Source organism: Lathyrus oleraceus, chromosome 4 (assembly GCF_024323335.1).
Source record: "Lathyrus oleraceus cultivar Zhongwan6 chromosome 4, CAAS_Psat_ZW6_1.0, whole genome shotgun sequence".
Taxonomy (NCBI): Eukaryota; Viridiplantae; Streptophyta; class Magnoliopsida; order Fabales; family Fabaceae; genus Lathyrus; species Lathyrus oleraceus.
The window spans coordinates 135,182,825-135,209,498 of NC_066582.1; positions in this window are offsets into that span (position 1 = coordinate 135,182,825).

The window sequence follows — 26,674 nt, forward strand, 5'->3', positions numbered from 1 at the left end:
ATCTGAACTAACTCATGCTTTTGTTTATTTGTAGGCAAAATCGACCAAGTGTAAGGCTCTCCATGCCAAACAAATTCACGTTTTTCATAACTATTTCCAAGTTGTGTATCGACCTGATAATCTTCGTCAGACCATCTTTAAGGCCGCGTCCGAATTAAAGGAGAAGGTAACCGACATGCTCCCAAAACTTAAAATCCCTGGTTATGTGAAAGACAAGTATCTTTACGCTCTTCATTTTGGAAACATCAAATTCCCTCCTTTGCCATCTAGCACATTGGCTTTGGCCTTTGGCAATTCGGTTCCAGAGTGGTTTTATTGTCCCGTTTCACACGTACAAAATGCTTATAAGAAAAAGGCTGACAGAGTGGTACCGACGAAGCATTATCTGCCCTACTACTCAGGGCCAATTCATATTGATCCTCAATATGTTAGCATGTTCGAATCCACACAACTTGGTAACACTTTTCTAGAAAGCTAACACCTCCTTTTAGTTGGATTTCGCCGCTCACTTGCTTTTTTATGTTTCTTTATAGCGATCCCTCTAGACCCTGTGGATCACGCTCCTGCCAATAAACCCACCCTTCCGACACAAGAGACTCAGGTTCGACTCTGGCTGAATTGTCGTTTTCTTTTGCCTCGGTTTTTATTCTTAACCGTCATTTCCCCTCTTGCAGGCTGCTATTGAGAAATCCTCTGATGAAGATGAGCGCCCTATTGCTCAAGTTTTGAAAAAACCCAGTTCTTCGGTATGCACCTATATGAAGTAGTCTCACTCATCCTTGTGATTTCTCTAAGAAAAACACTACGCGGTCTCTAACTTCTTACTTATGTGTAGGGTCAACCACGTTCGACAGACCCAACTGTCTCCTCTCCCTCCAAGAAATCCAAAAAACACAAACGCTCTACTGCCACAGGATCTGAGGTATTTCTTGTCGGCTTGTCTGATCTTCTGACTAGAATATATGCTTATAACCTCTCTTCATGTCTTCAGCCGACTCCCCAACCGACCCAGCCATCTTCTCAGCATTCCCACAAATCCAATGGCCATCAGGGCCACAAAAGGAAGAAGCACAATTCTCCCTCTAGGAGTGGTGAAGCCAAGAAAAAGAGACACCACAAAGTGCTCACTCCAAAGGCTCCTGATTTAGATGCCGACACTATTGTGGTCGACACTTCCATCCTTAATAAAGCCCTTGATCCAGCTGTGGGGGCTTCGTAGTCGACCAGCACCCCCGCTGCTGCTGTCTTGGGGGAAGAAAATCTAGATGCCGTTTCCCCTGCACCAACACAGGTAATCACTTGTTTTACTATCTTTTCCCTTGAATTACTGGACTTTTTCTTACAAACATCTTTTTCCTTACAATAGGCTGATGCTTCTGATGAGGCATCTCATCCTGTCGCCGACTATACTCCTTCATCGCCGGCTTCTTCTCCAACTCACCAAGCACCTTCTGTCGACACTGCTGGTGAGTTCATTGGCTTCCCTATCTAGATTAGTGATAGTGACTCTGACTCAGTCACTAGTCCTGCAACGTACACGGATTCCAGTTCGACTAGTTCTGACTCTAGTCTTTCTTCAGCTTCCTTGCCTTTGCAGGATTCAAGGGGACCAATGGATGTCGACACCACCAAAAACCAACCTTCTCAAACTACTCCTCTATCGGCTACTTCTCCTTCATCTTCCTAGGGGCTGGCAATAAAGCCTTTTGCTCTTGCAGTAATTGCTAGGCTTCGTAGCCTAGTAAGGTCACGTGATGCTTCTTCAGACTCTGAGTAGCATCACCATTCTGGTAAGATGGGTTCTGAGGCGACGAAAACCAAAGCTCTAATGGACAAGGTTCGCTTTCATGCTTTGAATCCTGACCTCCCTTATGTGCTTATGAATAAACCTGTTGTCGGCCCAGAGATCTTGCATGCGCTTGCCCAACTCAAAGAGCTTCAGATTTTAGAATATGCTAAGTGTGCAACGACCGCTTTAGAAAAACTTCTGGTTCTCATGCTGCGTCATCTCGACAGCGTTAGGGAAAATGAGCGCCAGATCGTAACTACTGAGGCCTTTGTGAAGGAAAAGTGAGAGTTGGTGATGAATGCCGACGCAGAGGTCACCAAATTGCTGGGGACTATTGAGGAGAAGAAAAAGGAATTGGCCTCAAAACAAACAACGGCTGTTGAGATACGCCAGCAAACTGATGCCCTTCGGCGTCAAATTGCTGCTTTGGATAGTGAGTTGGAGTCAATTACTAAGGAGGCGTCGTGCTTTGTCGACGAAGTTATAAAACCTGCCCAAGCCACTGTGGAGCAGACCACCGGCGATGCCTTAGCGGTAGCTGAAGAGCTTTCCACCGTTGAGAAGAAGCTTGAACAACTTAAAGTCCAGACCGACACCTTGGAACCTACATCTCTCCACTACAACTTTGAGCTTCAATCCTTTCGATCTAGATTTGGCCAACTTTGACCGATTTTATTTTTTATGTAACACTTGAACAATGGCTTTTTGCCAAATTTTTTTAATTTTATTATTTTACTTTAGCACTGTGTATATTTATTTTCTGTGCCTTTTATAGCTGGTTTCAAACATAGTTTTCTCCAACCTAGTTTATTCGACAGTCCTTTAGTATGTCAAAATCTTGACCTCTTGAAGGATATGCATATACTTTTTCAAGTATTTTCCATTTACCCTCGAGATTCGCCTATCTGGTGCCAACTCTTCGACCTCGTAGGCGTTATTTGAGAAAACCTGCAAAACCTTAAACGGTCCTTCCCAATTTGGGGACCATTTACCCAAAACTCTATCATTTCTATCCATAGGCAAGATCACTCTCCAAACTAAATCGTCGATAGCGAACATTTTTCCTTTCACCTTCTTATTGTAGGCTCTGGCGACTTTTTCTTTCTGCCTTTGTAGTGAATCCAAGGCTAACATTCTCTCCTCATCTAAATCAACCAGTTCGTCTATCATCATGCTCAAATAATCTTCAGAAGGTATTTCATATTGCCTTTTGGTTCTGACTGCCTGAACCCGAATCTCTACTGGTAACACTGCATTGTGCCCATATACCAGTCGGAATAGTGTTGTTCTAGTTGCTTCTTTTGGCGACGTTCGACATGCCCACAAAGCTTGATCTAACGTCTTATGCCAATTTCTTGGCTTCTTGCCTATATGTTTCTTTATTAGACTGATGATCACCTTACTGGCCGCTTCGACTTGGCCATTTGCCTGTGCGTAATAGGAGGTAGAAGTCAATAATTTGATTCGTCTCTTTTGTAAAATCTTGCACTTTTCGACCAGTAAAGATCGACCCCTGGTTAGTTGTGATTGTTTCTGGGATACCAAATCTGCAGATGATATGACTTTGGACAAAGTCTATCACAGCCTCTTGGTCTACATTTGCCAATGCCATGGCTTCGACCCATTTTGTGAAATAGTCGATACCGACCAAAACATACCTTTGTTGTTTCGATGAAGCTGGTTTTATTTCTCCAATAACATCCAATGCCCACCCTCGGAAAGGCCAGGGCTTCACAATTGTGTGCAACTCGCTTGCAAGCACATGCTGTATGTCCCTATGCAATTGGCATTCCTGACAGCTTTTAGCAAATTCAATGCAATCTTTTAACATTGAAGGCCAATAAACTCCTAAGCGCATCAAGAGCCATTTCATCTTCAATCCCGCTTGATGCGCCCCACACGCTCCACTATGTACACTAGACACGGCCACATATGCCTCACTTTCTCCTAGGCATTTTAGTAAAACTCCTTCAACTGTCTTTTTGAACAATACATCATTCACCAAGACGTAGCTAAGGGCCCTATATTTTACCTTTCTATCTATCGACCCTATAGGATTACGTAAATAATTGACTAGCGGTTTACGCCAATCACTTTCTCCCTCGTCGTCGACGGTCATAATTTTAAAATGATATTTATCTACAGGTCCCAACTTTATAATCGACAAATCTGATGGTGATAACAATGTCGCTCGTACCTTCTCTCTTACTTGGACCTCTTTTTCATCCTGCTCATTCAACGCTTTGTACCCTGAAGCCTCATGCGCCAAATCGTTTGCTCTCTGGTTCTCTTTCCGTGGTATATGCTAGAGGTTGACTTGCTCAAACCTCTTGAGTAATCTGATGGTAACCACAAAATACATGATTAAATATTTTTTTACACCTGTATTCTTTTGATACCTGCTTAATCACCAAATCAGAGTCTACCATAATTTCGACATTCCTTGCCCCCAATTCTAGTAGTAGTTCAAGTCCTGTAATCAACGACTCATATTTTGCTTCATTATTTGTGCATACCCCTTCAATTCTGTATTTGAACTCTACTGGAATTCCATCTGGAGAAATTATGACTCCTCCTATCCCAGATCCATGCTTATGCCTTGAACCGTCGAAGTATAATCTCCATGGCACTATGTCTACGTAATTTTGCGCCATTTCGACCATTGAATGGTCGACAAGGAAATCTACCACTACTTGCCCTTTCATTGCTTTCAAGGGAACGTATGTCAGAGAGTACTCAGTTAACGCTAAAGCCCATTTACCAATTCGACTATGCAAAATTGGTTTAAATAACATGTGCTTAATAATATCAAAGTGAGAAGATACGTACACATCAACAGGCTTAATATATTGCTTTAGTTTTATACAAGAGAAATACAGGCATATGCATAGTTTTTCTATATCACTATACCTAAGTATTCGACTAAGGTAATACACAGGTCTTTCGACACATTTTTCATCCTCTTAGACTAACATACTTCCTATAGTCGATTCTGAGGCTGCAATATACAACCTCATTGGCCTATTCCTAACATGAGGGGCTAGTACTGGAGGCTTAGTCAAATACTCTTTGATTTTGTCAAAAGCCTCTTGGTGCTCTTCTTGCCACTTAAAATCCTCATTCTTCAGTCGAAGTAGTGGTGAAAAGGCTTTAGTTTTGCCACTTAAATTTGATATAAATCTTCTAAGAAAATTTATTTTGCCCAACAAAGATTGCAGTTCCTTTTTGGTCGACGGAGGCTTGACATCCATAATGGCTTTTGTTTTGCTTTGGTTTACTTCAATACCTTTTTTATGCACCACAAAGCCAAGGAAATCGCCCGCCTGCACACAAAAAACACACTTTAATGGATTCATTTTCAATCCATATTTCCTCATCCTTAAAAAGGCCTTTCGGAGATGTTCGACGTGAGTAAGTCGACCATTTGATTTTATCACAATATCATCAATGTATAACTGCATGAAATCTTCAATAAAATCATGGAACATTGAGTTTATTACCCTCTGATATGTTGCTCCGGCATTTTTCAAGCCGAATGGCATGACAACCCACTCATATGTTCCCAAGGCTCCTGGGCATCGAAACGCCGTCTTCGACACATCTTCTTCTGCAATAAAGATTTAGTTATATCCAGCATAATCATCTAACATACTCAAATATTCAAAACCAGCGGCCGAATCGACCAACATTTCTGGTATGGGCATGGCATACTCATCTTTGGGGGTAGCAGCATTTAGATCTCTAAAGTCAATACATACTCTTAAAGACCGATTTTTCTTAATTACTGGCACAATATTGGCCAACCATTCGACATACCTTGCAGTTTATATAAACTTTCTTTTTAGGAGCCTTTCTACTTCTGCTTTTATCTTTGCCATGATCTCTGGTGCGAAACGCCTAGGCGTTTGCTTTACTGGCTTTCTTCCAGTTTTTATCGGCAGTTTTAGTTTGACCAAATCCATACTTAAACTAGGCATTTCGTTATAATCCCAAGCAAAACAATCTCTAAATTCTTTAAGTAAATATATTACCTCATATTTTAGTTCTTTGTCGAGGTTAGCACTGATCTATGTTGGCCTTTTGTCGCCATTTTCGCCAAGGTCGACTTCTTCTAAGGGGTCTTTTGGTCGCATTTTCTATGGTGCCTTTGGGTATTTCTCAAACCCTAAAGGTTCATCGTCATAAATACAGTCCAAACGCTGCATGTTGACGTTTCCCTTAGCCAAAACTGGCTTATCTGGAGGCTCTGTCTCAATAGCTAAATTACCTTCTTTCTTTAACACATAGGCTTTGACAACCATGTTTTCTTCAGCCTCTAGAGCCGATTTTATTTTGTTCTCGGCAACATATGCTAAAATCCTTTTTAGAGCTTCTAGTTCAATCATCATCAGTGACATCCCCCCAGTCTGTCGGTCGGATACCTGTATAGGGTGGATCATATAAATGTTCCACATCCCAAATGAATCCATGGGTCTCGTGAAGAGTTAGAGAAACAAAAGCTTCGCTCAGATTAGTGTACACATCCTCACCTGGAAAACAAGGAGAAATGTTTGCCAGCTTTCTCTCGAATTCCTTTTTGTCGACATTGTTTACGTCAGCCATAAAGTACCCTTGGTCAGCTTCGATATTTTCGACCACCCCATCTTCTCTCCAAATCACCAATCTTTGATGTGCTGAAGATGGTACGGCTCCGACACCATGGAGCCATTCTCTGCCAAATATCAAGTTGTAGCTTGGCTTGGCATTTATCACCATAAACAATGTCGGTCTAGTTATTGAACCAACCGTGATATTCACCATGATCGCTCCCATGATGCTTTTCGTTTTGCCCCGGAGTTGGACAAGACCACATTGTTGGATCTAATATCAGTATCATATTTGCCAATCTTCCTCAGAATATGATGTGGCATGATGTTGACAGTGGCGCCACAATCTACCAACACTTTGTTGACAGTTACGCCTTCCACTTTGGCCCTAATCAACAACGGTTTCAAATGATTTTTCATAGTCATCGTGGGACTTTCGAAAATCACTTCTTGGCTCTCAGCAGAGCCATCGTTCAACACAAAGTAGCACCTTGGCTGGTGTAAAGCCTTTTCTTCAGCGTCGGCATCATCTACCGACTCATCCCCCTCAGTCACGCAGTTATATTCTTGTGGTAGAATTGACACCACATTGACTAAGATGTCCAGAATTGCTTCAGATTCTGAATTGAAGTCATCAGTAACTTCATCAGAACATCTCTCAGTTGGTCGACAGACATACTCTCTGATCCGTTCTTTTGCTGCCGTGTCGACCTTCACAACAACTTTCTTTCCAGCATTCGCCCCACTGGCCATGTCTTTTCCAGCTATTCCTCTAGCAGCCTCTCTTTCGGCCTGCTTACGCCTCTGAAAGCGTCGCCAATGGGTCCTCGACATAGGGTTCTTCCCCAAATAATTTTCAGAGACATGAGTCCTTTTCTCAAATTTGAACTCACACCTATAATTAATTGCTAAATCTCCTCTAGCAGCAGCAACCCCTTGTGGGGTTTCTTGTTTTTCCTGAGGCTTGACCCAAGTGCTTCTAGGAACACTTGCCGATGGTACGAAGCTCCTAGGCCTCGCCTGATCACTTTCCACAGCCTTCTGGAAATTTTCAACAACTATTTTATCGGTGACAACACCACATCTGGGGCACAAGCAGACTTGTGAACCCTTATTCTTGCAGCGATAGAGGAAATCCACCAAATCTTTGTCAGCCCTTGGGTAAACTTCAGCTATGTCGATATTTGGGCTTTCACCAGTTTGCTCCAGCATGTCGGCCTCATCGTATTCGGTGATTTCGACTGGCTCCACAAATAGAGCTTCCTCTTGGTGGAGAGGGTCATCGTCGATCTTCATTCTGTGGCCAGCAAATTTCAGCCTGCCTTCTTGAATCGTTTTCTGAACCAGATCCCTGAAAAGGTAACAATTAGAGGTATTATGACCAAGATAATTATGATACTTACAAAATCCTCTTTTCTGTCTTTGTTCTAATGGTGGTATTTTAGTACCAGGTGGCACCACCATTTGGCCATCTTTAACTAACAAATCAAAAATTTCCTCACACTTTGTCACATCAAAAGTATAAGTTTTCGAAGGTAATTTTGGATTGTTTTTGACAGGATTTTTCCCGCAGGGAGTAATGATCGACACTCATAGGCAGATCCTGGCTTTAACTCAGTCACGTCAATTTCTAATTCAGTCAATGAGGCATAATCGACCTCATATATTGGATCTGTCGCGTCATAGTCGACAAACGCTACTTTTTCTTTCTTAGCCTTATTGTGTCTAACCTTTTCTAACCTTAGCCGTTCGAGATGTCGAACTCTATCAACCAATTGTGACATACTCTTCACAAAAGTTGGGTCTATTCCTAATGGAATAATCTAACCCCCCAACAGCCATCTGAACAAGTTCATGTTCTGGTACTTGCGTAAAGCACCTGGCCTTTAATGATCTGAATCTATTAAGATAATCGTCGATGCTCTCAGCAAACCTTCTTCTAATACTAGACAACTCCGCCAAACTAATTTTGGAGTGTCCTTCGTAAAACTGTTCATGGAACTTCTTTTCTAACTGGGACCAAAGAAGTGAACCATGTGAAGGCAGCCTTAGTCAGAGAGGAAGGGAAGTTTTTTACCCTCAAACACTCATTATGAGCTAAATCTCCCGACTCTGTTAGATATCTGGCAATATGCTCTATCGTCGAATCACTAGATTCTCCCCCAAACTTAGTGTACTTAGGCACTTTCATTCCTCTAGGTGCCTCCGTTTGGAGAATAAACTTCGCCAACGGGGAAGCATACAATGACCTTTGCAATGTGGCACTCATACCATTCCTAGCCATAATCCTTTCGACAATAGTTGTCAAATTATTTTCTACTGCTAAGTCTTCTTGTCGATGTTGATCGACAATTTGATCAGCGTCTTGGTGTAGGTTAACCAACACCATCTGGTTACGTCCTGCTACTCCTAATTCAACGCCTTGATTTTGCTGGGGTCTAAGGACTTGTCCCTCGTGGACTGTCTCATCTTCTGCTGCCCCTATCTCCATCTGAACAGGAATGGTTTGCCTAGCCACTTGTGCCATCTGTCGAGCCGGTGCCCCCAGAAAATTACACAAGCGCGTCAATTGATTCGCCACCTGCCTATTTGTTTCAGCAGATTCTTGTATCACAGGATTAAAAACTGTACCCATTTGATTGGTTAACATATTAACCAACTCATGGTTACTATCATCCATTTGCTGCCTCAACACCGCTATTAAAGTGTTCGACAGCGACATGGTTCTATTCTGAGTATTATTCCTATTCTGAACATTGCCCCTTTGCGCTGATCCTTGCAAGGAGGGATTAGTATTTTGGGCGTTGTTTGAAAACAATGTTGCACTTGATGTCGAATGATATCTTGGCATTAAGGAATGCGACATTCCATAAAGAGGATTTGTGGTGCCAAAGCGAGGCACATAAGGTCTGAACGCCGTTATCGTTGATCCTGAACCTCTCGGTGGAGGTAAAGGAATTGATGTTCCAACCGTACCCGTAGTCGACACTGTTGGAGTTGCACTTGTCATCGGCGACAAAGTGGCAACCTGTGAGATTACTGTTTCCGTAGTAGACAAAGTCCCTTGTGGCACTTCATCTGTATTGGAGTTTGACATTTTCAAAGTTTCTCGTGGCTTACTATATAGTTTGCCACTTCTAAGTTTCATGCAATTTTGTAACTGCACTAGCACCATCCCACTGGGCGAGCCATTTTGTTTACTGTTGAAATTGGTAAACAACCGTTGGTCCTCCCTAGGGCTTAAAACTAAGGGTTACTTGCAGGATCGACTAGTTGATCCTAAGACATGTGCTAGTACAAGTGTGGCTTATTCAATTCGACAGAACAACTTTGTGAGGAACGGCTCCTGAAAAAGTATTGAACAAGCGCATGGTTTTTCCACACGAAAAGGTTTAAATGATGCTATAGCCTATGGGTGACTCGTGACCGATATCACTATAACACTCAAAAGACGTACACGAAGAACACGCTTTTGGTGAACTCTATTATCGTAATAGAATCAGTGCCGACAGTGTAGACGACAACATAAAGTGATAACTCAAAAGTAAATGAAATTAAGATAAAATGTTCAACGGGAACAATTGAAAAGTAAGGAAGTTGCATTGAAATAAATATGGTGATTCACGTACATAACACTCTTAAAAACTCTTGCTTCCTCGCGTTGGGAATGAGAAGTTTTTTACAAGTTATTTTGGTACAAAGTGAACACCATGAGCCCCTCGTGGGATATCCTATTTATACTAAACTAAAGAAACTGCCTTCAGGCCAAAAAGTCCTAAAAAATAGCAGACGTCGTGCCACACGATCTGCAAACTACTCTATACACGTTCTGCAAACTGCTCCATATTCTAGCGCTTTATTCTTCTTGTAACTGCTAGTCATTTTCAATTTCAAACTTCTCCCGCCCAGGTATTTAGGGCGACCCTGTCTTCTATGTATTTGGCACAACCCAAAATTCCTTAAGTCCTAATCTTCGTTTCAGCCGACATAATGGATTTTCGACCAAACCTGATTCTTCTGTCGGTTTCATCCTTTGATGACTTACGGCTTTTCTCAACTATTGCTTATCTCAGGCACCTCTCCACCCCTTGATGGGGTATAAACCTTAAACTCATAAGGCCCTTTCATTAATTACACCTTCAATCATGCCTTATAGATTTCTTGTGGTAACACCAGGAGAGAGTCAAACTTTGAGTCTCTCTCAGTGGACTCCTTCCCACGCATCGGCCTCAGGATTTCTAGGCTTTCTATTCCATTACTATTAACACCCCTCCCCAATAGCCCCATTACTAATGTTGTTTAAAATACACCCCCTGTTTTAATTTTAATTAGTTAATTAATTACTTAATTAACTATTAATTTGAGATTTTATTTATTTAATGGCCAGGATTAATTCATTTAAATTAATAATTAGGATTGCTAAATTTTTAAATTCATGATTTAATTTATGTCATAATTCAATTTAATTATTTGTGGTTTGGTTATTTAAATTGGGATTATTACACTTAATTATTTATAATAATCATGTTTAATTAATTTGAGATCCAATTAAGATTAATTAGAACGAGAAACATGGAATAAAATTAGGGATACAATGCTAGGGTTTTAAGGGATAAAAATTAGAGATAAAATCGGGATAATGAGTATGTCATGTTGCGTTATTTAATTTATTATCTTAATTAAATTAAATTTTATTGTTGCAATCAAAATGGGATAAAAGTCCTGGATAATTTGAGGGATAAAATCTTAGGGTTTTCAAGGGATAAAATCAGGATAACGGTTATATATAATATTCTAATATAATCACTAATTTATTTTCTTAAATAAATTAAATATTATATTTTTGCAAAAGGCAATTAAGGAATAAAATCAATTCAAACACATTTAAACGGTAAGGCCTCTACCCTAGCGCATTGAGACATATTTCTTAAAATCAATCGCTTCTCCACCCCTGATGTGTGAGAATTCTCAAGATATAAAAACAATCAACAAACAACTTTTTTATATAAGAACTACGGTACTCTAATCCCTTGCCTAATGGGAAGGTACGTAGGCGTAGAGTTGTAAACTCCAGCGAGTATGATAATAAAAAATCATTTTTTGTCTCCTGTTTGTTTTAATTAAAATATTTACTCAACAAATATGATAAATAATTAACATTTAATCGATAATCAAGCAAACATATGTGAGCCCACATTAACCCTAGGATTAAAGAAGGATCCCATTGAGTACAATGGAGGTAAGGGGTGTCTAGTGTCTTCCCCTTACTTAACCGACTCCCGAACCTAGCCTCTCACCCTCCGTCTATAGGTTTTATCATTATTTTCCTATTCCTTAGGAACGAATAAAGGATAATGGCGACTCTGTCATTTTTCCAGCCGTGACACATCTTTGAACTTATTTCGGAGATGCATCTCCGGAATATTTTGGAGTTTAAATCGCATCAAAACCCTTCTTGTTCCTCATTTTTGATATTTCTCAAAACCTCTTCAAACTCTCTAAATTTTTTTCTCATAACCAAGTTGAAAATCAAACAAGCAAACTTAAAGGATCTTTAATCAACATCAGAAATATAATCCAACACTGAAGCAAAGTGAGAAATTGTATGTTTTTTGATGTTTTGAAAAGTTTTTGAGTTTTTGAGTAAATGAGTAGAAATTGATGGTTAAGGTTAGAAATGAGTAGAAATTGCATGAATGATAGATTAGACATAGTGTAACAAATGTTTGTTGGCTAAAAATGATGATCAAAACAATATTTTTTGTGTTTGCATGTGTTAATTAGCGCCATTGATGTACTTGCTGACTTGCAGAAAATTTCGAAGAAGCATATCCGGAATTTTTCAACGATTAAGTTTTCCAATAACCAGAGATGCATATCCAGAATTTTCTCAGTCTTTTTTTGATTTTCTTCATTGAAGTGTTGATTGCATGCACTAACTGTCTGGTTTACTTTAACTTACAAGCATTAAGGTCGATAGACACGATAAATTGAGACATAGAAGGGTTGCATAACATGCATCAGTACGGAGGGAGAAGAGTCAGGTTTCAGAGGCTCTTGTTCCCTCTGGAAATACAGAGACATCTACTTCTAGGGCTCATTCTTCTTCATCTTCTTCTTCCCGTAGGAGATGAGTTTCACCTACCAACTCATCACTCCCTTCATCCTTCCTCAGGCGCCAGAGGTAACTGAGCCACCGATATTAGAGGGCCCTCCTACTGCTGATGCTTCTGAGTTAGTGCCACATCCTACTATTGATGCTACTGAGCCTGTGCCACCTCATACTATTGAGAATTCTGAGCCAGAGGCATTTGGAGGAGGACATGTAGAGTTGTCACTATTGCCTATAGGTGAGTGTACCGACTTACACTGAGGATATGCCACATGCTACTGCATTTTCCCCGCTCAGAGGGAACCAGGCGACTGAGTCGTTCAGAGTGCATCTTGACTACTTGGTTGCCGATGACATGCGTTTTAACAGTTATGTCGACCACCATGAGACATGACTATTTGATGAGATAATGTTATACTTTAGATGGTTGGCCTACGGATCACGTCTCACTGCTCCTCATCGGCTCGAGCGCGTCATGGGAAAGTTCGAATACACTCATACATTCCCAAACTCCCTCTTATCTATGCTGCTCCTGCTTTGACACATAGACAAATGGATGCCATGTTTGATAATTATGAGAGTCATCTAATACCGGAGGAGGCACGAAGAACCATATTTGTGAGCGAATGGAGTTAAGTCGACGGGCACGTCAGATGGTTCTTCAGGGTATCACATATGTATATGGTATAGGATGCTCTAGGAGATCTACCGAGGCCAGATCATTATGAGATACTAGAGGATGAGCAAACACAATTAGATCATGTTAAGGATGTCTTGCCTAGATGTCGTTGCATAGTGGAGACTGTGCATGCATGCATTGACAGAGGTATCTTCCCCGGTGGGTCTGATATGAGCAGGTTCTAGATTCTATCATGACAGAGGCACAGGGGGGGGCATTGATGTACCAGGGAAAATGCTGGAGGGCGGGGGTAATTGATGGTCGAGGATCCCGATAATGTAGAGGAGATGTAGTCTAACATACACAATAATACAGTATTATATAATAGTTGTAATATGGATTATATTTTATTTCCACCTCATACTACTTTATCATTGTATTTGACTTTATTTATATATGACATTTGGACAATTTGGTTTTCTATACTTCATTTTTTGGATATGGATCGTATGATTTATATGAATTGTATGGTTTATTGTATGTTTTATATACTTCATATGAATACACGTAAACAAAAAACAAAATGTACAATTTTATATGAATTGTATGTTTTATATACTTCATATATATAATGAAACAATATTATATTTGTGTTATAAAACTATTATTTAAAAAAGTATTGTTTATTATAAATTGTTTTTTTTAATATTGCTCACCATATTTATGAGCACTAATATATTAATGGTGTCAAAATAGATTTCTAAGAAAACATATATATATATATATATATATATATATATATATATATATATATATATATATATATAATATCGATTTTTTAATGCATCAGATTCTATCAGAATTCCGCAGTAAAACATGTTTGACCGTGAGTAGTACTAGGATGAGTGACCTCCTGAAAAGTTTTTGTGTTACAACTCATATATATATATATATATATATATATATATATATATATATATATATATATATATATATATATATATATATATATATATATATATATATATATATATATATATATATATATATATATATATATATATATATATATATATATATGTAACACATCGAATTTGGAGACTTGCCCAAGATTAAATTTTCTTGGAATGAGAGTACGAGTCGCCATATAGTGAATGAGTCGAATATTTCGATGCACACTGTCAACAATGAGAGAAAAAGGCAAACCCAAATTCAGATAAAATAGGAGATATTGAGAAGCAATATCAAAATTATAGTCTTCACTTGCCTCTAGTTCATTATATTTGTACATAGAGGCGGTGCTATATTTGTACATAGAGGCGGTGCAACGAAGACTACAAATTTCAATAAATTCTTCCAAAGTTAACAAGATTTCTTGCTTACGTACCTCAAAAGTGATTATTCCATTTGTGTAGTTGACATTTGAATAAGTTTTTTTACCGTTGTTAGAAACATCTTTTTGAGGGTGTTGTACATGAAATCTTTCAACTTTTCTTGGACGAAGACATCAAAAAATTCACAGTTTGCAAAAACACTCACATCCATGTAGTGAGATGTGTCAAGACAAGCTCAATTGGGAGTATAGTTTTGATGAAGACAAATAACTATCAAAGAAGGAAAGAGCTCTCAATCAAGGTTCAAGTTTAAAAAAGCCTCCAAACAAGAAACGAGTATGCACAAGCTTTAGGATGCCAGTGAAATAAAAATGAATTGATCATGAAGTAAGGTATAAAATGTCAATTTATTTTATATAAACTTTCGATGCTCAAAAATCTCTCATCTTTTCATCTCTAAGATTTTCTCAACATTCATACATCATAAACATTCAAGACACCACTTCTCAAAGTCCAAAAATCAAATTTCACATTAGTGTAATTGGTTACACCTTTTATGTAATACCAGAAATTTTCTGAAGTTACAAACATGGTAACTAGTTACGCCCTGTATGTAACTGGTTACACCCTGTGAAAAATAAAAATTTCAAGAACCATTGGAATTTCAAACCTATGCGAACCTTCATAAAATTGTTTCAAACTAATGTGTCACATCTAAGTGTTTTCTTTGGATGTATTTAAGGGGAAAAATCGCAGATTTAAAGACTACCTCTTTCAAACAAATTTTCAAACAATTTCAATTTATTTCAAGTGTTCATTCTCAAAATTCCTTGAAATTTTTTCCTGCATAATTTTATATATCATTACAAAGTTTCATCGAAACCCTTGATCACTTAAGTTTCATACATTGTGAATTGTGTATTGAAAAAGAAGATCAATTACTCATTCTTTAAAATTTTCCAACCTAATTTTTATTCAAAATCATCATATTTTTGTAACTTGATTACTAATGTATGGTGACAAGCAATTGTATAAGAAAGTAGTTTACTTTCTCTAAGTGTTGTGAAAAAGAAAGTTTTGTACTTTCTTGTTTATGTTAGAAGATTGTAAGAGTGGTCTTGGTGTGGGGCTTGTACAGAGATATAGCATAGTGTATAATCCTTTAAGGTGTGAAGGGATTAGATGTACCCTTGTTTATAAGGGGAACTAGGATAAATCCTTCTGTCATTTACATTCTTTATTTTTAATCTTGCATTTTAAATTCAAAGTTTAATAACTTAATTCCAGAAAAATTTAAAAGCACTAATCTTTGCATAATATCAAGAAAAATTCTAAAAATATTCACCTCCTCTTAGATTTCATCTCATAGTTACAATTAGCATCGTAGCAGGTTAAGGTAATTTTCTCTTCGATCTGGGTAGATACGGCTTCTGCAAAACCGTCCTTAGCAGATGGTGACAACACAAACAAACCACCATGTTTCGTTTGTGAATACTATGATTTATGGAAAATTCATATACAAATGTATTTAGAAGCACAAGAGGATGAAATATGGAGTCCTTTCAAGGATTAGACCTTAATTCCTACAACTACCATAAATAATGTAGAACAACTAAAGATACAAGTTTCTTGGAACGATGACGATAAGAAGAAAGTATTGTATGACAAGATGGAAAAAAATATACTTGCATCTACATTAGGAGTGAATGAATTTTAATAGTGTCAAATTTTAAAACAACAAAGGAAATTTGAGATATATTAGAAGTAACCCATGAAGGCATTGAGGAAGTGAAAAGAGCCAAACTAAAACCCATATCTCAAGAATATGAGATGTCTAGAATGCAACACGGAGAGAAGATTCTTGATTTGCAAAAAATATTTACACACTTGACAAACCATTTGATGACACTTGGAAAAATATTCACAAATGATGAATTAAATCTTAAATTTTTTATACCATTGACAAGAGCATGACAACCAAAGGTAACAACTATATTAGAGAAGAAAAGTCTTTCCAAAATAAATTTGGCAGCATTGTTAGAAAAACTTCAAGAACATGAGTTAGAACTTGGAAGACTAAAAAAACACGAAGATCGAGAAAATAAACAAAAAACTACCACTTTAAAAGTGAAGTCAAAGGAAATAATGCAAGATGGTGATTCAGATTAAGAGAAAAATATTACCTTACTAGACAAAAATTTTAGAAAATTCCTTCAGAAAGACAAAACTATAATATTTGGACAAGGAAGAAAGTTTGCAAAGAAAAGGCAGACCTCAACATCAAACCAAAAATTCACATGTTTATAATGTAGAAAGGAAGGTCACATTAAAACATATTGTCTGTGTCTTGAAAAGAAAAATGGATTCAAAGGAAAGAAAGACTTCAAACCAAGGAAGACTTAAATTGCATGGGAGGACAACAAAGTAAATTCATTTTCCAATTCAGAAAATGAAGAAAGATAAAACTTTGCATTAATGACTTAACACCATTCAAATGATGAAGAAAATGAGATTAGTGAATTTGAAGTAAATGATAAACCATCATATGAAGAATTGCAAAATGCTTTTCTTGAATTACATGCAGAATGTTTGACTCTTTCTAGAACATGTTCAAAACAAAAGAAAATAATCTTATCTCTATAAAGTGGGGCTAATGACATGATAGTGAAATTAGAAAAAATCAAAAATTCAGTATGTAATAAATTTGAATCACTTGAATAAAAAATTGTTGAATTAAACCAAGTCTTAAAGAAATATGAGAAAGGAAAATTTGGTTTAGAAAATGTGCTAAGCAAACAAAGATAATTTAATGATAAATATGGGCTTGGATACTCTATATTTGAAAAACCAAGTACAAGCAAAACCTTCTTTATTAACGCTAGCAATAAATTCAACAATGAGGAATTAAAGAAAGTGCAAGTTATAATTCATCCTAAGTAGGCCTATGTTAAAATTATTCTTATGTCTCTAAAAATAAATATTTCTTTAAACCTACATGTTTTTATTGCAATACAAAAGGCCATATCCCTAATGCTTTATATATAAGAAACTTTGGTGTTCTTAATAGTGAGTATGTGTGGATCAAGAAAGGAACTAACCAGAAAGGATCCAAAACACATTGGATATCTAACAAAGTTTAAATTGTTTTATAGGTATGCTTGAAGATCACAACCAATATGTGGTATCTATATAGTGGTTGCTCCAAACACATGACTGAAGACAAGTCAAAACTTTCATCCCTTACTCTAAAATCTAAAGGATTTTTTTATGTATAGAGATGACAACAAAGGAAGAATCCTTGGTATTGGAAAATTTGGGACCCCTCCATTTACTTCATTTGAAAATGTTCTATATGTTTAAGGATTGAAGCACAATCTTCTAAGCATAAGTCGACTATGCGATAAAGGACTAAAGATCAACTTCAATAAGGACAAATGCATTGTAGAGGATGAAATTTCACATGAAATAAATCTTGAAGGAAATATAATCAAAAATATATTCATGATATCATTGGATGACCTATCTTTGAAACTTAAGTGTCTTATGGTAAATAATAATAATGATGCATGGCTTTAGCACAAAAGAATAACACATATTCACATGGAGAATTTTAATAAACTAGTCGAGCATGATCTTATCATTGGATTACCCAAGATAAAAAAATTCAAAGATATGTTGTGTGATGCATGTTAAAAGGGAAAGCAAAAAAAAGTCTCTTTCAAGCTAAAGAACGTGCTGTCAACTTCAAGGCCTCTTCAATTGATCCATATGGATTTGTTTAGTCCATCAAGGACTAGAAGCTTTGGGCATTTTGTGCCATTTTCCTTTTCCTTTTGTGCCTTTTCAAAAGAAAGTATTTAGATTTGAGTTATCCTTGGTTGAGATATAATTCTCCCATTCCATGATATGTTGAGTGTAAGACTTTCCATTTATTAGGGGTTAATGACATACCTTTTGATTGAATCCAAGTTGGAGTCCTCCCTCTTAAATGTTGTAAAGCCCTCATTATCGGTGGATGTTTGGTTGAGTATTCTCCCATTGATAACAAAAGATCTTTAAGCTTTTGTTAAAATCAATCCACCCATCTTTAAATTTTTTACCACGAACTACGAGGTTTTGATCCCTCATTTATGTTGGTACGTAGGCATAAGACCAAAAGTCTTGTCAAACACAAAAATTTAAATACTGAATTCGTTTCTCATCCCCTCATTCTACTTTTTAAATAAACATCTTTTTCAACCAAAATACTTACACACAAAAAGGGCTCCCTAGGAGTACTTAGGATACTTTGGGTGTCAATACCTTCCCTCTGTGTAACCAACCCCCTTACCTGTAATCTCTGACATTTTATTAGTTTTGATTTGAAAACTTCTTATCTTTGGATTTGTTTGTACTTTTTCCCTTTTCCTTTGGAAACAATAAAAGCGCGGATGCGACTCTGATTTTATTGACGTTGAGTTAACCAATAGCTCAATGGTCATGAATTTACCGCTACATACATGTTAGTAGGTTTTGCATTAGTCCTTCAACTAAACACACATTATTGATAGAGGGAAGAAATTTGTTAGCTACTATGATGAATCCTACAATCATGCCCTTATGGTCTCCTCCAAAACCAATGTTTCCCCATTGTTTAATCTTGACATTTTGGAACATACACCTTTCTCCCATCATGTGTCACGAGCATCCACCATTGAGGTACTAAGTTTGTTTAACCTAGTTTCTAAAGAGATATACAATATATACAATATTTTTTTTAGGTATCCATATCTTCTTGGGTCCTTTTTTGTTAGTTATAAGAGGTTTATTATCTTTGCATGTCTTCAACATATGAAATTTTTTCACACGGTGTCATAGAGGCCCCTCAATTTATCATAGTCATTCCCGACCAGTCCTGATTACTCCATAGATTAAAGAAGCCATATTACTTCTATCGATGTTGTTTACTATAAAATCTTAAAATGCTTCTTCGTACTTTTCAGGTTTACATATACTTGTTCTGGAAGTTTCAAATGTTTCAGTTTAAGGAATTATTTTTTATTTTCAAAACATAGTCTCTTTCTCTAAAGTTTTGTGATATGCTACTAATCTGTGATATATATTTTTGAGACCTTGATGCTTGAAAGTCATTCTCTGAATTTCACCAAGTAACTCACTCAAGGTAATAATAAGTTTATCATGAGATAAGTTGTAAAAACCTTATATTCATGATCATATTCTATTGTACTATTTAGTTGCACGCATGAAGATGTTGAGGTCATTAGAGTAAAATTCACATGCTCTTCTTTTTCTTGTTCAAAGGATTCATCAGATTAATCCCATGTGGACATGAGTAATTTCTTCCTTCCACCAAATCTAATTTTCTTGGTTCTTTCTCTCTCTAATTAGGGACATTCAATTCTGAAGTGTCTAGGTTATGTGCATTCATAGAAAATACCTTCTTGTAAACTTCCTTCTTGTCTATTGGATCCTTTGAATACTTAGACACCCAGTTGGAAGTTGCTTCCTCCTTTTGATGCATAGATATTGCACTTGTTTGGATACGAGGGTATGCTCACTATATTCTTATGCTTTGTAGGTTCTTCATCTTTTGTTTTCTTCCTCAGGCTTCTTTTGAGGTACATATTCGTCAAGATCTATCTCATTACTCTATAGAAAGAGGATAATATATTCAAGAATAAAGGCATTCAGACCCTATTCCTTTTCAATAACATACACCTTTTGTCTCCATTATTTTGAAGACTCTTAAGGATTTCCTTAACCTGATCAACAATATTAAATCTATATTACAAAATTTTAAATCTAAAGATTAAAATATGAAATCTAGAAAACATGATTTCCACTTTTCACATTTTCTCATTTTAAATAGTTCACATTTCTTTATTAAAAACATTTTATCTGGATTCTTTGAATTTTGAGTTTCCTTCATATTTAAGACACAATAAATCATAGATAATTTTTTTTATTATTTAGTGTTTGATATCTTATCATACTCCTTAAAGGAAATATTGTTTACAAGAAAGCTTGTGGCTTTATGATTCAACTTGTACGTCTTCTTTTGAGAATCATCCATAGAGAAATAACCAACATATTTGCCTTTGTTATATTTATAATTATTTTATTATTTATTTTTTAAAGTTCATAGTTCTAAAGCTTGGAACATAAAAAAAGTATAAAACTCATCTTTCAAGTACTTAAATATTTCTTCAACAAACATAAGAGGTTTGATTGAGTGAGAGATGGTGTCTCATTCATCATTGTTATTAGAATGACCATCCTTTTTTCTCAAAGATCATTTACTCTTACAAGGTTAAATGCTTCAATAAGATACTAGAGCTTTGGTGTCAAATGAAGGTAAGAAAAATATAAGAAAGGGGGATTGTGTTACCCAATTTATATTTTTTTCAATTTATTTTAAATGAAACTCAAGTTAATCACAAGTACTAAACAATAAAGAGATAAGAGAAGAGAGATTAAACATAGATCTTTATCTGGTTCACACTCTTAACTTAGATATACATAAAATTTCCTTATACAAAGAGATTTCCGTTGTTCTATATATTGTGCAGGTAATTGTAGTTTTAATGATGACAAAAGGAATAAAGAAAAACGGTGATAAACATCCCCAATAATGAAGTAAATTTAAAAAGATAAGGAAGATGGTTGTGATGTTTGGTGCAAAGAAAATCAAATTCTAAGAACAACCTCAAAGAAATTGACGTGTATGCAAGCTTTCTTGTGATCCATTGCCTTTACTGATTTTATATATTTAGGATCATTAGTTTATAATATTTAGGATCATTAGTTTATAATAAGTGTGAGTAGATCTTAAATTACTAAAGTAATGCATAGACACACACATACACTTAAACTCTTTCACAAACTTCGTCTGATTTTAAAATACTCTTAAAATTATTTGTGATTTAAAGCTAATCAATTAAGAAGTGTACTTAATTAATTAGGAAGCAAAAATTTGCTCTCTAATCTATTAGAGCATTTGTATAAAAGATTATGGAGAAAACTCACCCTATAATTGATTAGGCTCCAAACCTTGTTGTTTCTTTCCTTAAAAGTTAGGTCTTAATCTATTAACGTCGCAGGCTAATCGATTATGGAGTTGCCCCGACCCAAAATCATTTTTTTTTGGCCAAATTTGTTTCCCACATATAGTTGATGTGTTTTCACTTTTGACCAACATAACAAATATGATATTTCACTCGTCTCCCTTAATCACTCTCTAAATATTTTCACACATATAGAATCATTTTAATGTTGAGGGAGTGAAATATTTAATTAAGAGACGGGCTTGTATAATTACTGATTGAATCGGATTATGTTGTAATTGTAAATCAAGTATCATTCTCTTGTAACATTAAAATTATTACAAATGTTACATACTAATGCTGGATAATAGCTTGGTGTGACAAGACTGCGGGTTAGTCCTCTAATAAAAGGTCAAGATGATATTGAAATTTTAAAGAGGATATGTGTGGAATCTGGAGTAGACTGTATGATTTAAGGTTTAACTAACATAAATCCTCGTGTGCATTTTTTTTATCTTTTATATTCTATTTTCCTATTATTTACTATTATGCGTTCAAATATCTGCTTAATCTCTTTTCTTAAAATTGATTAAGTAAAATAAATCATTTTTGTAAAATTTTCAAAGACCGTTTATCATAATGTCCCCTTATGTGCAAGTTGTCCATTCTTTGAAAGCTTCCTATATTTAGAATCATCATGAATTGTTGTATTTTTTAGATCTAACCTTTCAAAAATTAGTGTTGTGCCCATTTTCTTGATCGGATTCGGTTGTCCTAACTATAAGTCTCCAAACCTGTTGGACTTATTTCTTTCCTTTTGTCATCCTATGTAAACCACACTGTCTTAGAAAATGATATCGCGACTTCTTTCATATATGAAAAAAATATGTGTCAATGTCCATCTCATCAATCTCCTTATCGTTAAGTTTAAACATATTCTCCTTGATATTCTTTTGAATATCTTGATGAAATATTATCCAGTTATCTATGGAATGGTTATATGAATTGTGTTGCTTAAAAACCTTTTTTCCTTTAATCACCTCGAAGAGGTATTTTCTAATCAAAATGTGCTTATCCTTAACATGTAATTAAATATATGGTCAAATTTGATGGCATCAAATGCATACTCAAACTTACTTATTTTCTAATGCATCATGATCCCTTTGATAGGATTTATTTTCTGATGCATCGGCAAGATATGAGTGGTTTTTCCTTTTCATGATCTTATATTGATTGTCACATCATCGTCAAATTTCTAGATGTTTATGATGATGAGTAGGTGCCATCATATTTCCCGGTTAACACTTTTGTTTCTGTTGGATGCGTTGTTCAACACATACTATTATGAAATCCAATTCATTCATGTCATTACAAGCTTGCCTTGCTTGTGTCTCCCATTTGATTGTCGTTATACTTTTTTACACCTTTTTCAATCGAGGGGAACTGAACTTATCATAAATTCAATTGTTTATTAATATAAAAAAATATATTTACTTTTAGATATAAACAAACATTGACAAACTATATTGATAAATCAAAACATCTTTATTTTGGTGAAGGATATATCAAAACATCTATTTATCTTTTTAATCTATAAATGTTTTAGAATTGCATTAATATTGACAATCATTCTTTAAGGTCTAAAATAAACCCATCAAGAAGCTCATTTCATCATCACCCATGCAGCTAGAACAACGTATTGGACCAGTTCGAATTGTAACATGTTGGCATCATTTGTATTTTTGGGTTTTTGAGAAAAATTATATATATATATATATATATATATATATATATATATATATATATATATATATATATATATATATATATATATATATATTAATTTGAATGACAAAAACAATTCTCTTAAAATTACATATGAGATATGAGATGCAATATTGTTATGCATGAGTCTTTAAAATATATGTAAAAGATTTATTATACTTCGTGTTAAGAAACAAAAATATCGACATCTTCTCTTATTAGTTTGTAGAGACATTAGGCCTCTCTTTTTTCCATGGATACTTTAATTCATATTAAAATAAAATATTTTTAACAAAGTCAAATTTATATTTAAACAACTCTTTGAAAAAAACATATTCTCCAAATGCGTCTAAGCATGTCTTGCCACAAAAGAAATCATCATAGATATGTTTAACAAACTTTTATAGTAAATAAATGTAAAACTGTTTTCATAAATATATGAGAATTAATTTCATAAATCAATTAAAAAAGAAATCTTCAAATTGAAATTAAACAAATATATATATATATATATATATATATATATATATATATATATATATATATATATATATAATCGATTTTTATTCACACTATAAGGATGTGTTTAATTCTCCTATAAATAATATTTTTAAGTAGACTTAATTTTGTCTATAAAATTAATTTTAATTTGAAAGCATTAGAAATTTGATTTTAGTCTCAAATTATTGTTAAGTTCACTTTTATGAATATGCATTCAATTGTTTTTTTCACATTCAACTCACTACTTATCGAAACCAGTTTTTCGACATCAATTTTTTTAAAAACAGTTTCTTTTTTTTTTGTAAAATTAATTATCTCAAAATCAATTTTTCTTAAAGGAGAATCAAACACAAACTAATAAAATATATATAAAAAAAGTTGAATAAAAGGAAGGTCCCCACCCCCACATATGAAGGGCAATGAGTCATGAGTGTGAGTTAGTGAGGCACAATCATGGTCAGCCCCTCCCTATAATATTAGGCCATTAGCCACTTTCCCACGTGCCAAGTTGCCCTTACCGTGGGTGGAGTTGCCAAATCCTTTGTTTAGAAAGTGGCTCGTTTTATTTTTAATATCTACGGGACAGGCATCAAGCCCTACCATAAAGCAACACAAGTACATGCCGCCACCAAATACAAATTCTTAAATATTATACTACAATGACTAAGGATTAAAGACCAACATCTCACGCAACATTACACAACATTAGAAACCTAAAACCAAATTACACTTGTAAGAATACAACAAACTTCTTTTACCCTCTATTTCGATCGAACTTAAGTATGCGTCACAACTTTTTTTTGAGATATTCTTCACTTTAGATGTGTGAACATGTCATGATTTTGTCCTTAAAAAAATGTGTCTCATTGGTTTGACGAGTATGTGTGTTGTATATAAATTATTCTTAGACTCGATTCTTAAACAATATGAGATTATTTTGGCCAACCTAAAACCATTATCCCCTAGTCGAGACAAAGAGGCAGAGTGCAAATCTCGAGTTTTCACATATGACGTCAATGTTCCGGTCAAACTCAAGTCTACGTCACTGCAGCTACGAAGTATTATTCACTTTGGTGTGAGAACCTGTCACATCTCCGCCCTTTAAAAAATGCATCTCGTTGGATTGAAGAGTACGAGTGTTGTATGTAACCTATCCTTAATCTCGATTCACAAAAAATGTGAGACTATTTTGGCAAGTCCTGAACATAATTAATGTCTAAGGTCGTTTTTCTTTTTGATTCAAGTTTACATCAAAGAACTTATAAACAGTGGATAATATAATAATATAATTAGTGAATCATTTTCCTATTAAAGGGCTTATAAAGAAAATTATACTTTTTACCATCAAATAATGACTATATTTAAACTACATCTAAATCTCATTAATCCGATTATAATTAATGATTTTTAGGTTTTTCCTCCCCCTTTCGAATTTTAAAATCTAGAATGTGTTTTAGAGACATATGAAATTGTTGAATCTATTAATAAACACAACAAACAAAAACACTCTTTTGAATCCTATGAAATTAAATATGTTACATGCCAAACACTGACAATATGTTGTAAATAATTAAAAATATCAATTAAATATTAACAAGATCATAGATAAGAAAAACTAATTAATTCTTTATCGACCTCAATCATGCACGTCGCGATATCATCATATGTCCTGCAACGGATCAAGATTGAATAAATAGCATGACACAATCCGATAAGGTTATATCAAACTCAATCATTCCCTAAGTACTATACTGACCAAATGTTAAGAATATAATCCTTATATCATCTTGGTTTTGAAGTTGCATGTTGGTGAAATAAACATATATATCATATTTGGTTTTGAAGTTGCATGTTGGTGAAATAAACATATATATCATATTTGAGTGAGGGACGATAATACTTAACACTAACCACCACTATTATGTCATACTGGTTGAGACAGATACTCATTTAGTAAGCTAAACGAGTCATGCATGAGCCCCATGGTCTTTTCAACTTCTTTGTAGGCCTTATTCGAGTTTGATCCAAGTAGCTTAACCAATAAATCTACTTCTTCCTTTGTGGTAATAGTCGTGGGTCAAAGAGATGTCTCTAGATAAACAGATGCAAAATGCATGGCATATAATCAAGTATCACTATCATCTAAACTTAGTGGCAACAAGGTTATCTAGTCAAGTGTCTGACATCGATGAATCAATTCTCTTTAGGAGTCTTCGGCATGATGATCTTCTTCTCATTGTTGATACATTTCAAGAGCCTTTATCGTAATTGTAAAATTAATAAAACCATTTAGAAAAAACTTAAAACAAAAATGAAACATAAATTATAAAAAAATATTCATGGAAAGACATATTATACCTCTCCCTCTCAGATATCTCTAACCACATATACCTCGACTTCAACCTCATGTGTCTTGGGCACTTGCACCCCAGACACATCCACCTTGAGTTTCTCGAGCACTTGCACCTTAAGCACACCTCCACCTCGAACAACACTACCTCAGCCTTCTAAGCCTCCTACATCTCATGTTATCAATCAAATGTGTACTAACCAGTTTTAAAATAAAAGGATAAGAGATAATTTGAGTAAAATTTTGTCTAAAATAAATCATTGCTTAGATGTTAAGATTTGAAGATGTATGAGTTTAAAAACTCAAATGCTGAAATAAGAGGGAGAAGTAAGATTTCCTTGGTGTTTCAAATTCTATACTTTATAGGATTCATAAATACGTTCTATATTCTAAAATTTGAAAAATATTTTTATTAATTTCATAAATTTATAACAAATTTTACTAGAAATTTTTTCTCTAATATTTAGTTTATTTGTTAGTGTTAAATATGCACCATGCAATTTAATTCCAAAAGATTGAAATGCACTCATTACGCCAATGCATCATTTTTCGATTGTACATAAACCAATTTCTTAT